The sequence below is a fragment of the Euprymna scolopes genome, chromosome 1 (genome assembly GCF_053919585.1).
Source record: "Euprymna scolopes isolate OS-2025 chromosome 1, ASM5391958v1, whole genome shotgun sequence".
NCBI classification, from domain to species: Eukaryota; Metazoa; Mollusca; class Cephalopoda; order Sepiida; family Sepiolidae; genus Euprymna; species Euprymna scolopes.
In genome coordinates this window covers 190,867,097-190,880,830 of record NC_136482.1, presented here as the reverse complement: position 1 = coordinate 190,880,830, position 13,734 = coordinate 190,867,097, and the positions used below count along the sequence as shown (strand labels likewise).

Below are 13,734 nucleotides of genomic sequence, written 5' to 3'. Positions count from 1 at the left end.
GTAGAACACTTACTTTTCTTGCCTTTGATAACATTTATTAATTATATATTTATTTTTTGACAACTTCTTTGTATCTGTCTTTAGTAATATAAACCCTTTTCATTTAATGTAACGTTTAGTCGGCTCGAAAACCAGTGTTTATTGGTGTATTTGAAAGCTACAAATGGTGGTGGACACTGTTGATTACTTTAAGTTAGAGAAAGTGAGTTAAAACTAAAAAAACTATACAAAATACTGTCAGAAACCTATCCATTATGCCAGCCTATGTCATGGTAACATATGTTCGGTGAGTTTCAGACACTATTTTGTATAGTTTTTAGTTTTCAACTTACTTTCCCAAACTTAACGTATTCAATAGAATTTGCGACCATTTCTGTTTTTTTAGCCAATTAAACATTTTACATTACATAAAAACACTAAACAATTATCCAATTAGGTAGAAACGTAAATTACCTTACCTTTGCTTTCATTTATTTGTTTTTGGACGACTTTTTCGAATCTGTGTATAGTAACCCCCCTCCTCCCCCCACCATCAACCAAATATTAATTACTAAATCACATTTTTTAAAACAACAACAAAAAAAAAGCATTTAGCGTTTCAACATTTTTGCTACGTTCGGCTTCATCCACTGATTGTTGGTCAAGTCCAAAACATGAATGATTGACAGAAACTCTCGAGGATCCAGATCAAATTCTGCAAGAGCACTATTTTTTTCAGTTTCGCCTTCTTTTTCACTTTTTGCAGTGGATTGCTGTACTAATATAAGAAACATGCATTTTCTCTTTTATTAAATTTTTCCATTACACCAAATTGAGCCACTGCAACGCGTGGCAGGGTACAGCTAGTAAATAATAAAAATATAAAACAAATAATATATAATAAAATATATAATAAAAATATACAATAAATAATATAAATATACAATAAATAATATAAAATAAAATATATAATAAATAATATATAATAAATGATAAATAGTAAAATATATAATAGATAATATATAAAAATAATATATAATAAATAATATATAATAAAATATATAATAAATAATATATAATAAATAATAAAATAATATGTAAATAATATATAATAAAAATAAAATAATATGTAAATAATATATAATAAAAATATATAATAAATAATATATAATAAATTATATATAAAATTGATATATAATAAATAATATATAAAAATAATAATAAGTATCAGGGCCGTAGAAATTTAATGGGATGAGAAATATATTTGATCAACAAATGCTTTGATAAAGCTTGTATTTCCTTTTACAGAAAGCCGCAATAACACGCAACAAGTATGAGTTTATTAACATTTCTATGAAAATAGAGTCAATTGTACTTTAAACTATTTTATTTATTTATTTATTTGATTTTATAAATGTGTTAAGTCATCATCATTACGTCCAATATTTCAACATGTTATGTATTTAATGAGTTTATTTTATTATTTTTTATCTTAGTTATTTGGTTACATTCAATGCTGTCAAGGCCAAACTGATTTCCTTCAATAATTACAAGAAACCTTCTCTGCCACCAATAGCAATGGCCAGTGACTCCCTATCTGAGAGTACATCTTTCAAACTGCTTGGCCTAACGTTCATAGGAAACATGAGTTGGAACAATTACATTGAAAGTATTGTCAGGGCCGCTGCAAAGAAGGTAGGCTCTCTCTACCGTGCTAGAAAACTACTGACACCTGAAAGTATCCTGTACCTCTATAAGGCCACCATTCGTCCATGTATGGAGTATTGCTGTCACCTGCTTCTAATCTCTCGCTCCTAGACAAGGTTCAAAAGAGAGTCGCCAATCTGATAGGCCCTGAACTGGTATCTAAGCTTCAGCCTCTGTCCCATCGACGAAACGTTGCATCCCTCTGCCTGTTCTATAAGTATTTTAACGGTGAATGCTCTGACGAACTGCAGACACTTGTGCCCCCACGACATAGACACCCTCGACAAACCCGACAGGCAGCTAAATCCCACCCCACGCAGTAGAGATCCCTAGATATAAAAGATCTTTCTACTCCAGTAGTTTCTCCCCCAGAACCGCTAGACTCTGAAATTCCATTCCAGGTCCCTGCTTTCCCAACTGTACTGACATGCAGAAGTTCAAGTGTAACGTGAACCGACATCTTGCTGCCCAAATCCCTGAATAGTGCCCCAGTAGTTTCTGCCTCTGATAGTAGCCCCCTACACCTAAGTGGCAATGCTTTTGTTTGGGGTGAAAATGTAATAAATAAAAAAATTACACTATTTCAATATGTTTTGTATTTTTTATTTATATGTTATGTAGAGTAAGTATTTTCAAATGCAAAAATCTAAACCAAATAATCCGCATTTACTCAAATATATGCAAATAATCGTTTCATTATGCCATAAATCTAAGCTAGTAAGACTTTACTAAAAAAAAATTTATAATTTCAAACGGTTACTTCTTTCTTTTCAACATGTAATAATATTAAATCTTATAAATTCCTAGTAACAATGATCAAATGTCGATCACATATTTCCATATTTTACAGTCATAGAATATTGAAATCTTAATCGGATATAAATAAAAATAAGATTGTTTAATTGTTTGGAAAGTTTAAATCTCACCAGATTAGACGTAATAAAATCTGAATGTTTTTAAATAAAGACCAAAATAAGCCAAATTGATAAATACTAATAATTACTTAGAAAGTTAATGTATTACATTGTTCAATACAAATAATAACATCAAATTGTAAAAGGTAATCTTTTGTTTAGTCTTTAAGTTCAGCAAGACTTGGCAGATAATGTTCCTCTCTTGCCGTGTTTCTTTCGAATGTTCCCTTTTATGTAATGTTTCGCTGACTTCTTTTTTCATTGGGAAATCGCTGCACGTCGAAATAAGTGCAAATGACTTTCTTACACAATCACAACAATGATCAAATATTATCATAATGATATTTGTAAAACGAGACTACGTCAAAGGTATGTTACTCTTACATGTTTGTCCAGGCTTGTCAGATTAGTCTTTTTTAAAAACAGATTTCGCACATTTGGTCTGTTTTGAAGCAGTTAGCCCTTCAAAAATTGTATTTGACCTTTTTCAAAGTGTAACGTACAGACTAAGTGAGGAACAGGCAAACTATTATATAGATAACAAAAGAATAAACTAATCTATTGTAGGAAGGGTGAGCAAAAGGTGTTGGTTGGATCATTCTACCGCTCTAGTAGATATCTCACTACTGATGCAGTTCTCTACCTGTATAAGAGTACAGTACGTTCATAGGATGAAGTAATGTTGCAACATCCGGGCAGGAGCTGATAGAAAAACATTATCCTTTTTTTTTTTTTAATTCAATTTTCATCCCAAACAAGGCACAGTGCCACTTTGTATTAGTGGCCTACTATGGGGGACATAATTTTCGGAGGCATTATGAAGGGAGATGAGTAACAAGATATTTGTTCACATTACACTTGAACTTCTGCATGTCGGTACAGTTGGGAAAGCAGAATCACGGAAGGGAGTTCCAAAGTCTTGCAGTTCTGGGGGAAGAAACTATTGGAGTAAAAGACTTTCTTACATCTAGGGATCTCTCCTGTAAAGGGGTGGGACTTAGTTGCTTGTTGGGTTTGTCGGGGGTAGTCACGTCGAGGAGGTACAAATGCTTGTAGTTCGTCAGAGCATTCACCATTAAAGTATTTGTAGAACAGGCAGAGGGATGGAACATTTCGTCGATGGGACAGAGACTGAAGCCTATATGACAGTTCAGGGCCTATCAGGTCGGCGACTCTCTTTTGAACCCTGCCCAGGAGTGAGAGATAAGCAGCAGATGCACCAGCCCAAATGTGACAACAGTACTCCATACATGGGTAAATGGTGGCCTTACAGAGGTACGGGATATTTTAAGGTGCAAGTAATTTTCTAGCACGGTAGAGAGAGCCCACCTTCTTTGCAGCAGCCTTGACAATTCTCTCATATATATTCCAGTTCATGTTCCCTGTAAACGTTAGGCCGAGGAGTTTAAAATAAGTACTTTCAGGCAATGTGTTCTGACCATTCCTATTGGTGGTAGAGAAGGTTTCTTGTAATTATTGAAGGAAACAAGTTTAGTCTTAGTAGCATTAAATGTGGCCATCCATTTTTGTCCCCATTCCACTACAGATTGGAGGTCATCCTCTAGTGTTTCTGCCATTTCCTTAGATATGTTTTCATTTGTTTTCCCCTCATACCTGTTATAGAGAGTGGTGTCATCGGTAAATGTACCCGTCTCCGAAACAATTTTATTAGGGAGGTCATTTATAAATATCAGAAATAATAAAGGTCCAAGTAGGTATTTCCGCATTTATATCATATTGTTTAGATGTACGACCTGTCTTGACAGAGTTCAAAATAGACTTTGTAACCTAGTAGAGGATGCCTTTATCTCTTCCCCTTTCCCACGGACGAGACGTTGAGAGTCTGTCTTTGCTTTACCGTTATTTTCATGGCAAGTGCTCGTCTGAGCTCCAATCTATGGTTACTTCTTTCTAAACTTTCATGAGAAACACTCGTCTAGCTGAAAACACTATCAATAATTTCCTTCACTTTATCTGTGCTTAAACCTAAAGGTAGATTCCATGAACAAAGTTTCTTTCTTAGAACTGTACACCCGTGGAATTCTCTTCCGCTTCCCTGTTTTCCAGCTGACTACAATATGATCGTCTTCAAGTCCAACGTAAACAAGTTTTAAGTATTCCAATTTACCAAATTTCCACTGCTAACAATTACTACACTAATGTCCCATTGTCTACCGTACACTCATTAAGCTTTATCCTCGAGTGATCTCTGGGCCTTGATTAGTGGCAACTCCTATTTGTAAAAAAAAAAAAAAAAAAAAAAAAATCTTGGTCTTATCTAGAAAAGAAAATAACACCTAGTAATAGGCAACACAAAACTCCAAATTAACCAAAACGAAATTGTTTCAATCAACAAAGTTGTTGTCAGAATTTCACAGAAAGTAACGCATTTTATGACGTGTTAAGCCTTCCCACCTTTCCTCTTGTAAACGCGACCTAAAATCAGTGTTGTCTTTTTTAAAATCCGTTTCATGTAAACAAATAAATAAATCAATAAATAAATGAAGAGGTCGTTGTAAATCTGTCGTTTATGTGACTGATTTGTCGCCTTGTTTATAGCGGTTGGCACGTGCCCGAGTGTCAGAGACTTACGGAGTTGCGAGTTGCGGTGTGGGCATGGCTTTTTTGTTTGGTGGTTGCTTAGCGACGACCAGGTAAGCGGCAACCAAAGCCATGTTGATGAACGCAAGGTTGGTGAAAAAGAAAGAAAAAGAAAGAGAAGGAGAAAGAAGAAGAAAGAAGAAGAATCTCCCTTCTAGCCTGGATTATCTGAATTGGGTGAGTGATTTTTCATTATCAAGCAGAACTCGTTAAGACCCTTTTATTTGTTGTTACGTTTCAGAAATGTGGAGTTGAACAACAGAAATATGCGACCACCACACCCTCAACTGGCGGTGGTGCGAATCTTCGTTTCATTGTTGTAGGGTAGACGAGAGAGAGAGAGAGAGAGAGAGAGAGATAGAGAGAGAGAGAGAGAGAGAGAGAGAGAGAGAGAGAGAGGGGGGGTATAGGAGTTGTTGCAAACCGAGAATGCGTTGCCTGCTTACTCGGCAAAACAATAAAATAACGTTACAACTAAAAGTACACTAAATGTGTGGTTTCTTTCACACAATAGTGACACCGTCCAAAATACTGTCCAGGAGTAAAAAAAAAAAAAAAAAATAGAAATAAAAAATCTTAAGTTTTTTCATATTTTGTCTTTTAGTCCTCCCATTTCTTGGGCGATGTTTCTGACAAAGGAGAAAGAATTGCTGTTTTCTGGATCGGTTATTTAGACTTAGAAGGAAACAAAGTAGACGTTAACATTGACTTGTAACGGCTATAAATTGAACTTTTATGACATTTTTTTTTATCTATTGCAATCATTTTCGTTTTGATAATTTGTTATAGTTTAATAATCGACCAGTGCGCTGACAAAGGGGGACAGTGGCACAATTCGCACAGGCATGGAGATCGTTAGATCACCGAAGTTAAGCAACGTTGACTTTGGCCAGTATCAGATGGATGGCCATTTAGGAATACTAGGTGCTGTATGTAGGAGGACGTCAATGCCGACTGCAAAAACATTAACATCGAGACCTCTCGTGACCGGGGTATACAAACGACTTAGGATCGCTTTGAAAATTTGATATTCCCTTGAAAACTTATTTCTTGGGAGGAAGTCGGTTCAACCGAGTTCCATGAGCAATGTTTCCGACAAAGGAGGAATAACTGCTGTTTTCTGAGTCGGCTGTTGTTTTGTGTAGGTTGTATGTGAATATTTACAAGTCTCTCATAGTATTCTTCATCAATCAACTGACTATTTATCTCATTAACACTAATGAACCTCGCGTGTTTAGCCCTGATAACTGGTTGCTCATAAGTATAACAAATGATCTCATAATATTCTTCATCATTTAACTACCATTCATCTCATTAATAGTAATCCCCGAGTGACTTTTAGCACGGATAAGTGTTTCCTCATTAATAAAAAAAAAAAAAATAAAAAAAATGAAATTAAAAAAAAAAAAGATAATATTTGACGCCTCCTCTATTTCCCTGTAAAGTTTAATGTTAGTCAGAACTAACTTACGAACTGCGAGTTTAAAGACTTCAAAATCATCCTGGTTTCCATTTTTGAAAAAAAAAAAAAAAAAAAAAGCTGTTTACGTTATAGTCCCTATTTACTTGATTCTCCGCGATGGCAGTACGATATGTGTTTTAAATGTAAGGGATGTCTAGCTCCTCAAAAAGGGGAACTCTAGATGAGATAAAAATAAATGATAATTATACATTGTACGACCCGCGATTTCCACGAAGTTGATTCGGGCTCGCTCGACAACTAATGGAAATAACTAAATAAGGCCGGCCGAACGTTCCTCAATTTTTAGAACGCTATGAAAAAAGTAAATAACGCTAACCCCCAACCGTAACGTCTAATCCTAAACCCTAACCATAAAACCCTACATCCTAACCATAAACCCGAACCCTGACCATAATTTCTAATCCTAAACCCTAATCATAGATCATAAGCCCTAACTATAAACCTTAATTCTAAACCCTAACCCTAGATCCTAAACCCTAACCCTAAACGCCAACCTGCGCGATTAAAGTTAAATGTTTATTTCTTCCAATTTATGAAAAAGTCGACTGTTTAGATACGTATTAGCTAAAAACCGACAGCGCGTTCATTCCTCACATTGCGATCGGCATTTTTCGGTTATTGACGTCAGCTGCCAGGCAAACCCGAGTAACTTTGCGGAAATCGCGAATCGTTGAACAGATAAGTTACCTTACAAGTGAAGAAAATGTCTCCCCTGGACGAAAGCAGGACAGATATTATCCTTTGATTTTCGCCCGAAGGTTGGGGTCACTTTGGAAATTGATTTTGAAGTCTTCAAAAATGCCGATGATGGGGTTTACGTCGTATCCTTTTAAGTTTTTCTTTCAAATTAAAAACTTTTTGTACTTGTGCATTTAACGAACCAGACGTAACTCAGCATTTGCTCGGCTTTGTCCGGCGCATGACGTCAACAGCCGGATAAAACCGAGCGTTGCCGATAAAATAAAAACAACGCTACAACAAAATTACTGTACAATGAAATTGTAAAATGTAGAAACATAAAAAAAAAATAAGTAAAAAGCAAAAACCTACCGTTCATTTGTTTTTTTATTATTATTGTTTGAAATTGTCTTCTGTTTTCAAAATAAATACATATAAAACAAGTTTTTTTGTTAAATAATAGGAAACTTTTTTTTTGTCTGAACTGGGTTTTTTTTTTTCAATTTTTAACGTAAAAAAAAAACATTGTCTATGTCTTAAACACGTAAAAGTTAATTTTTTTTTTTTTGCAACTCTTTGTCAAATAAATGGAAAAAGCCTAAAAAAAAAGGGCAATAAAAAGCATTGGGGGGGGGCAGGAACAAGGATTATTTGTACATTTTTTTTTTTTTTTTTTTTTGACAGAAACAAAGACCTTTTTTTTTAATTTATTAGTGAAAGGAGGGTTTCTGCGTTCCTATTTGGTACAGTGACCAAGAAATCCTCCTTTTCGGCGGGGTCGTATCCACCGAAGACCCAGACCGTCTGCCGATGTTGTGTTTTCTGCGGTTAAAAACGGACTCGTCGATTTCTACCGTATGGCCTGGGCCTCCAATCTGCCGGGTATTCCTAAGAAAATAGTCCCTGCATATATCACGCAGGAAAATTTTCCAATCCACAATTGTGTGGCGAGAACGTAACCCACATTCGCGATGGAGATTTTTTTGTAGATGCCATCTCGAACGCCCACAAGTATATTATTTTTTATTATACATGCGATGGTTAGTCGGGATTTTGAGAAGAAGGTCCCAATCCTAATGGAGGTCCATCGACGACATGTTACACTTCTACACCTCCAACCGTAACCGTCGGAAAGGCTTGTTCTCTTTGCAAGTACACAATCCTGGCCAAAATGTAAACACCTTTTCTCTTCTGCCAACAATTTCCGTTGCTGGCAAAAGTTTAGTGCAGCCTCTGGGGTCTGGAGCTGGTCCGCAAGGTTTGTAATATTCATTATTATTTCGTCAGTTATCTTTTTAAAACAATTTTTTTTTAAAACTCTTCAAATAAGCGTTTCTTGAGTTGTGACACTCTTCCAATTGATAGCGAAATTCTCGTCTGCTTAATCGGCAACGCTCGGTTATATCCGGCTGTTGACGTCATGCGTCGGACAAAGCCGAGCAAATGCTGAGTTACGTCTGGTTCGTTAAATGCACAAGTACCTAAGAAACAATTATACAACAAAGTTAGCTCAGAGAAATAAATATTTGGAAAGTGCAAGTTAGATCGTTCCTATTGCTGCTGACGACATTTATAATGACATCATAAAGGATAAATAATAGCTTGACAATTTTTTTAAAAAATTAATTAATTTTGTAGCATCTATTTTTAAGTGATCACTTATATTTTTAATAAGTTTTATCCACTTAAACAAAAGGTTTCGATTCGGATAGTTTTTTGCTGTCGTTGTGATGCATGTTTGCCTTTCCTATCTCTTCCTCTCTTTTATTTTCTCTTCCTTTAATCCTTACTTATCCTACCTAGACGGATAGATAGATAGATAAGTTGATAGATAGATAGATAGATAGATAGATAGATAGATATTATGTATGTACATAAAATTTTATGTATCAATTTTCAATATTTACTTCGACAATCCTCTATACATCAGTAGAGCTACGCAGTAAGTTTTGAAATATGGCAATTACGCTAAACAGAATTTTTTGATTTGCTAGCCAGGCAAACAGATTCTTTGTTATTCACACACGCATTTATCGTAGGCAATAGACGCATATTTATCAGGCAATGGGTAATTTGATCTCTTATTCACGTGTCTCTTTGTTCTTTTTGGCGGAGATCGAGTTTCTCTTTTCTTTGTGTTGGAAAGTAATCTGGTTTTAATTTAGATATTTTTTCACTTATTTTTTTTTAATTTATAATAGTATATTTGTTTATTATTTGTTATTATAATTATGATTATTATTTTTCTTATTCTTTTTGTTGTTGTTATTATTATTTATCCATCTTTTTAATGTGTGTGTTATATATATATATATATATATATATATATATATACGATTTAAACTTTGAAAACTCTACAAAACTCCTCCGCCAATTTTGGGTCTGAACACTTGAAATTTTAGATGTAGGTTACATGGACATGGATCAAACTTTTTAATTTGATTTGAGCCCAAAACAATAAATTTTAAGGGGTTAAAATTGGGGTCAAAATTAAAAAGAAATTACCTCTGCAGTCTCTACCAAATTACTCAGCTAATGTTTTGTCTAAATATTTGAAATTTTATAGAAAGTGTATTCAGACATAGGCTAAGCTTTTTAATCGGTTTTTGGCCGAAAATTTGGCTGCCAAGGGGTCAAAGTTCAAAAGGTTTTACCTTTGCGGTCTCTAGCAAACTATTCAGCCAATTTAGCGTCTAAACATTTGAAATTTTACATAAAGGGTATTCAGATATTCAACAAGCTTTGTAATCAGTTTTGGGGCGAAAATTGGCCGACATGAGGTCTAAGTTTAAAGAGTTGACCTTTGCAAACTCTATCGAACTCCTCTGCCAATTCTTAGTCTAAACACTTGAAATTTAAGGTAAACATGAGTCAAACTTCTTAATATATATGCACATCGAGTTATGGATAGTACATAGGGTCCAAGCAAAGACGGGCTGAATTTCTAGTATATATATATATATATATATATATATATATATATATATATATATTTGTGTGTGTGTTAAATTTCGAGTCTGTAGACTTAAAATTGACAGAGCTATTGCGTAGGGAAATGTACACACACAGATACACAGACACACAGACAGACACGTTCACTTATATATATATATATATATATATATGTATATATATATATATATATATATATATATATATATATATATATATATATAAGTGAACGTGTCTGTGTATCTGTTTGTCTGTATATCTGTGTGTCTGGTCTCTTCTTTTTTTTACATAGGCATCACCACTTATCAAGGCCAAGAGACCACTCAAGGATAAGGGTTAAAGAGTGTATAGTAGACATTGGACAATATAGTAATCATTAATAATGAAAATTTGGTAAATTTGATAACTTATATAGAACGGCTCATCAAGAACTTATTTACGTTAGACTTGAACACAACCATATTGTAGTCAGCCGGAAAGCAGAAAAACGGAAGACAATTCCACAGGCATGCAGTCCTAAGAAAGAAGCTTTGTTCATGGAATATACGTTTAGGTTTAGGCACAGATAAAGAGTTGGGGGAATTATTGATAGTGTGTACAGCTAGACGAGTGTTTCTTGTGAAAGTTTGGCGAGGGGGGGGGACTATAGATTGAAGCTCAGTTGAACACCTTCCTTGAAAATAACGATACATCAGAGACAAACTCGCAACATCTCTTCTGTGAGATAGAGGTTGCAAGGAAGAGAAAAGGACATCTCCTACGAGGCTACGAAGTCTATTTTGAACTCTATCAAGGCAGGACAAGTCCTTTCTAGCAGCTCCTGCCCAGATGTGGCAACAATATTCCATCCTTGGACGTACCTGGCTCTTATATAGATAGAGAATAGCATCAGCAGTGAGATATCTACCGGATCGATAGAAAGATCCCACCATTTTTCCAGCGGCCTTGGCAACAGATTTGATGTACGTGTTCCATTAAAGATCAGGAGTAAAGGTCAAGCCCAGAAGCTTGTCAAAACATGAGGCCTCCTGAAGACGAGAGCCATTCATTTCAACTGATGCCAGATGGAGATCAGAACGTTGATGATGTAAAGAGAGAAGCTTGGTTTTAAATGCATTAAAAGTAACCAGCCACTCCTTTCCCCATTGTACTACGTGCTCAAGATCAGAGGAGAGAGAATTGGGGAGAACTTGGTCGTTTACTGTCTTAGATGTGCTACCATAAATGGTAGTGTCGTCAGCATAAATGTCTACAAATGATGTAAGGATGTGATTTGGAAGATCATTAATGTAGATCAGGAAAAGAGTTGGGCCCAGGATGGACCCCTGAGGGAGACCGACATTAATACTCAAATTAAGTTATTAAGTTAGATCCATGTCCAAGGAACCTATATCTAAAATTTCAAGTGTTTAGGCCCAAAATTGTCGGAGGAGCTTGGTAGAGTTCTCAAAGGTCAAATCGTTGAAATTTGACCCCTTAATCGACAAATTTCTGGCCGAAAACGGGTCACACACATTTTCCCAAATCTCAGTACCCTGTATATCAAATTTCGAGTCTGTAAACTAAAAATTAAGAGAGTTATTTCTCAGGGAAATGTACACAGACAGACACACAGACAGGCACACATACACACAGACACGTTCACTTTTATATATATACTAGCATTTCAGCCCGGTGTTGCCTGCGTATGTTGAGCAAAAAAAAAAAAAAAAAAAAGCGGTCAATTTTTTAAACTTTGACCCCTATTATGACCCTTAACATTTATTGTTTTGGGCTCAAATCCAGATATTAAGTTAGATCCATGTCCAAGGAACCTATATCTAAAATTTCAAGTGTTTAGACCCTCAAATTGTCGGAGGTGTTTGGTAGAGTTCTCAAGTGTCAAATCGTTGAACTTTGATCACTTAACAGCCAAATTTTAATAAAATTAAATAAATGTTAAGGGGTCATAATAGGGATCAAATTTTTAAAAAGTGACTTCTGCGGTCTCTACCAAATTACTCAGACAATTTCTGGTCTAAACATTTAAGTTTTACATAAGGTGTATTCAGAGATAGGGCAAGCTTTTTAATCGGCACGTTCAACTGGGCACTTTTCTACAGGGGGGGTCGTTTTTTTCGATATTTTCGATTGTCTAGCCCTAATTAAAACCTACGTCACTTCCGGTTTGGCGTATGTCGTAACAGCAAAGATGTCACGTTTGCCCCAGTTCTTTTCCTCCTTTTCAGTACGTGTTCGAGCCTGCTTTCCTACTACCACTATTTTATTTTTTAAATATTTTTGCTGAACTCCAAACACCCGGACAACACCCGGACTTAAATGCTAGTGTATATATATATATATATATATATATATATATATATATATATATATATATATATATATAATGTTTCAATCTACCCATACTTTCATATCTTGTATGTATATTTACTTAAATTTTACTATATGAATTTACTTACTTGTTTTGTTTTTTTCCTGAAATTGCAGATACCGGCCATCTTCTCCCCTTAAATAATTTTTATTTTTTATTTTTATTCTTTTTTTTATTCTTATTTTATTTTATTTTATGTTATATATTATATTTTATATTTTATTTTTTATTATATTATATTTTATTTATTTATTTATTTATTCTTTATTTTCTATTTATTTATTATATATTTATTTATTTATTTTTATTTCCCTTTTTTATTTTCCTTTTAGTGTCGTTTAATAACTCTTGCTGACATTTTTTTAAGTGATGACTTGTACATTTCAGTTGACCTATATTATTTTGCCCTATATATATTTTCGCGCTTTTAATATTTCCTGTCTGGGTCGTTTTGCCTTTTGTTTCCCTTTATTTTATATTTAACTTTATCATTTTTTTCCCCCAGATCTTTTTTATTTATAGTTATGTCTCGGAAGTAGAGTGAAAAGCATATCTTATTTTTCTTTTATTAATATTATTATTTTTTTTTTCCTAGTACACATGTTTTTGAATTATTCCATGGATTTCTGCCTTTGGATTATTATGGACCATCTTCTTTCAATTATGTGATTTCCTTGGATTTTACTTGTACAAATGGAAATTCTTTTAACTTTCTTGAAGTTTTACATTTGGATTTTACCGTCACTGGCGTTTTTATCTTACACCAGACTATCCATTCATGTGTAATCACCTTTTTCTTTACCATATTCCCTCTGCTTAACTTTTTTTGTTTTCCAGTAAGATCTTTGACTTACTTGTTGTTTCATCAAATACTTCTGCATGCAAAATCCGATCCCGCATTTTGCTAATTCCTACCCTCTGATGAGAAGGAGAGTATTTCTTCGAAACTCCGCGGATTAAGGACTATCCATTTATCTAGTGTTTCCTTTTCCGATTAAATATGTTTTTAACTCATTTCAAAGTGTTTTTTAACATATTTTATTAACTGT

At 34.4% G+C, this 13,734-nt stretch overlaps 1 protein-coding gene across 2 annotated transcripts in view; it reads left to right on the top strand.

Moving 5' to 3' along the window:
• The first annotated feature begins 5,011 nt into the window (after window positions 1-5,011).
• LOC145278317 (uncharacterized) overlaps window positions 5,012-13,734 on the top strand; it is a 139,067-nt gene continuing 130,344 nt past the window's right edge. For both annotated transcript variants that reach the window (XM_080130617.1, XM_080130610.1), the window contains exon 1: window positions 5,012-5,378. The gene's annotated coding sequence lies outside the window, so the exon portion shown is untranslated. The remainder of the gene's footprint in view (window positions 5,379-13,734) is intronic.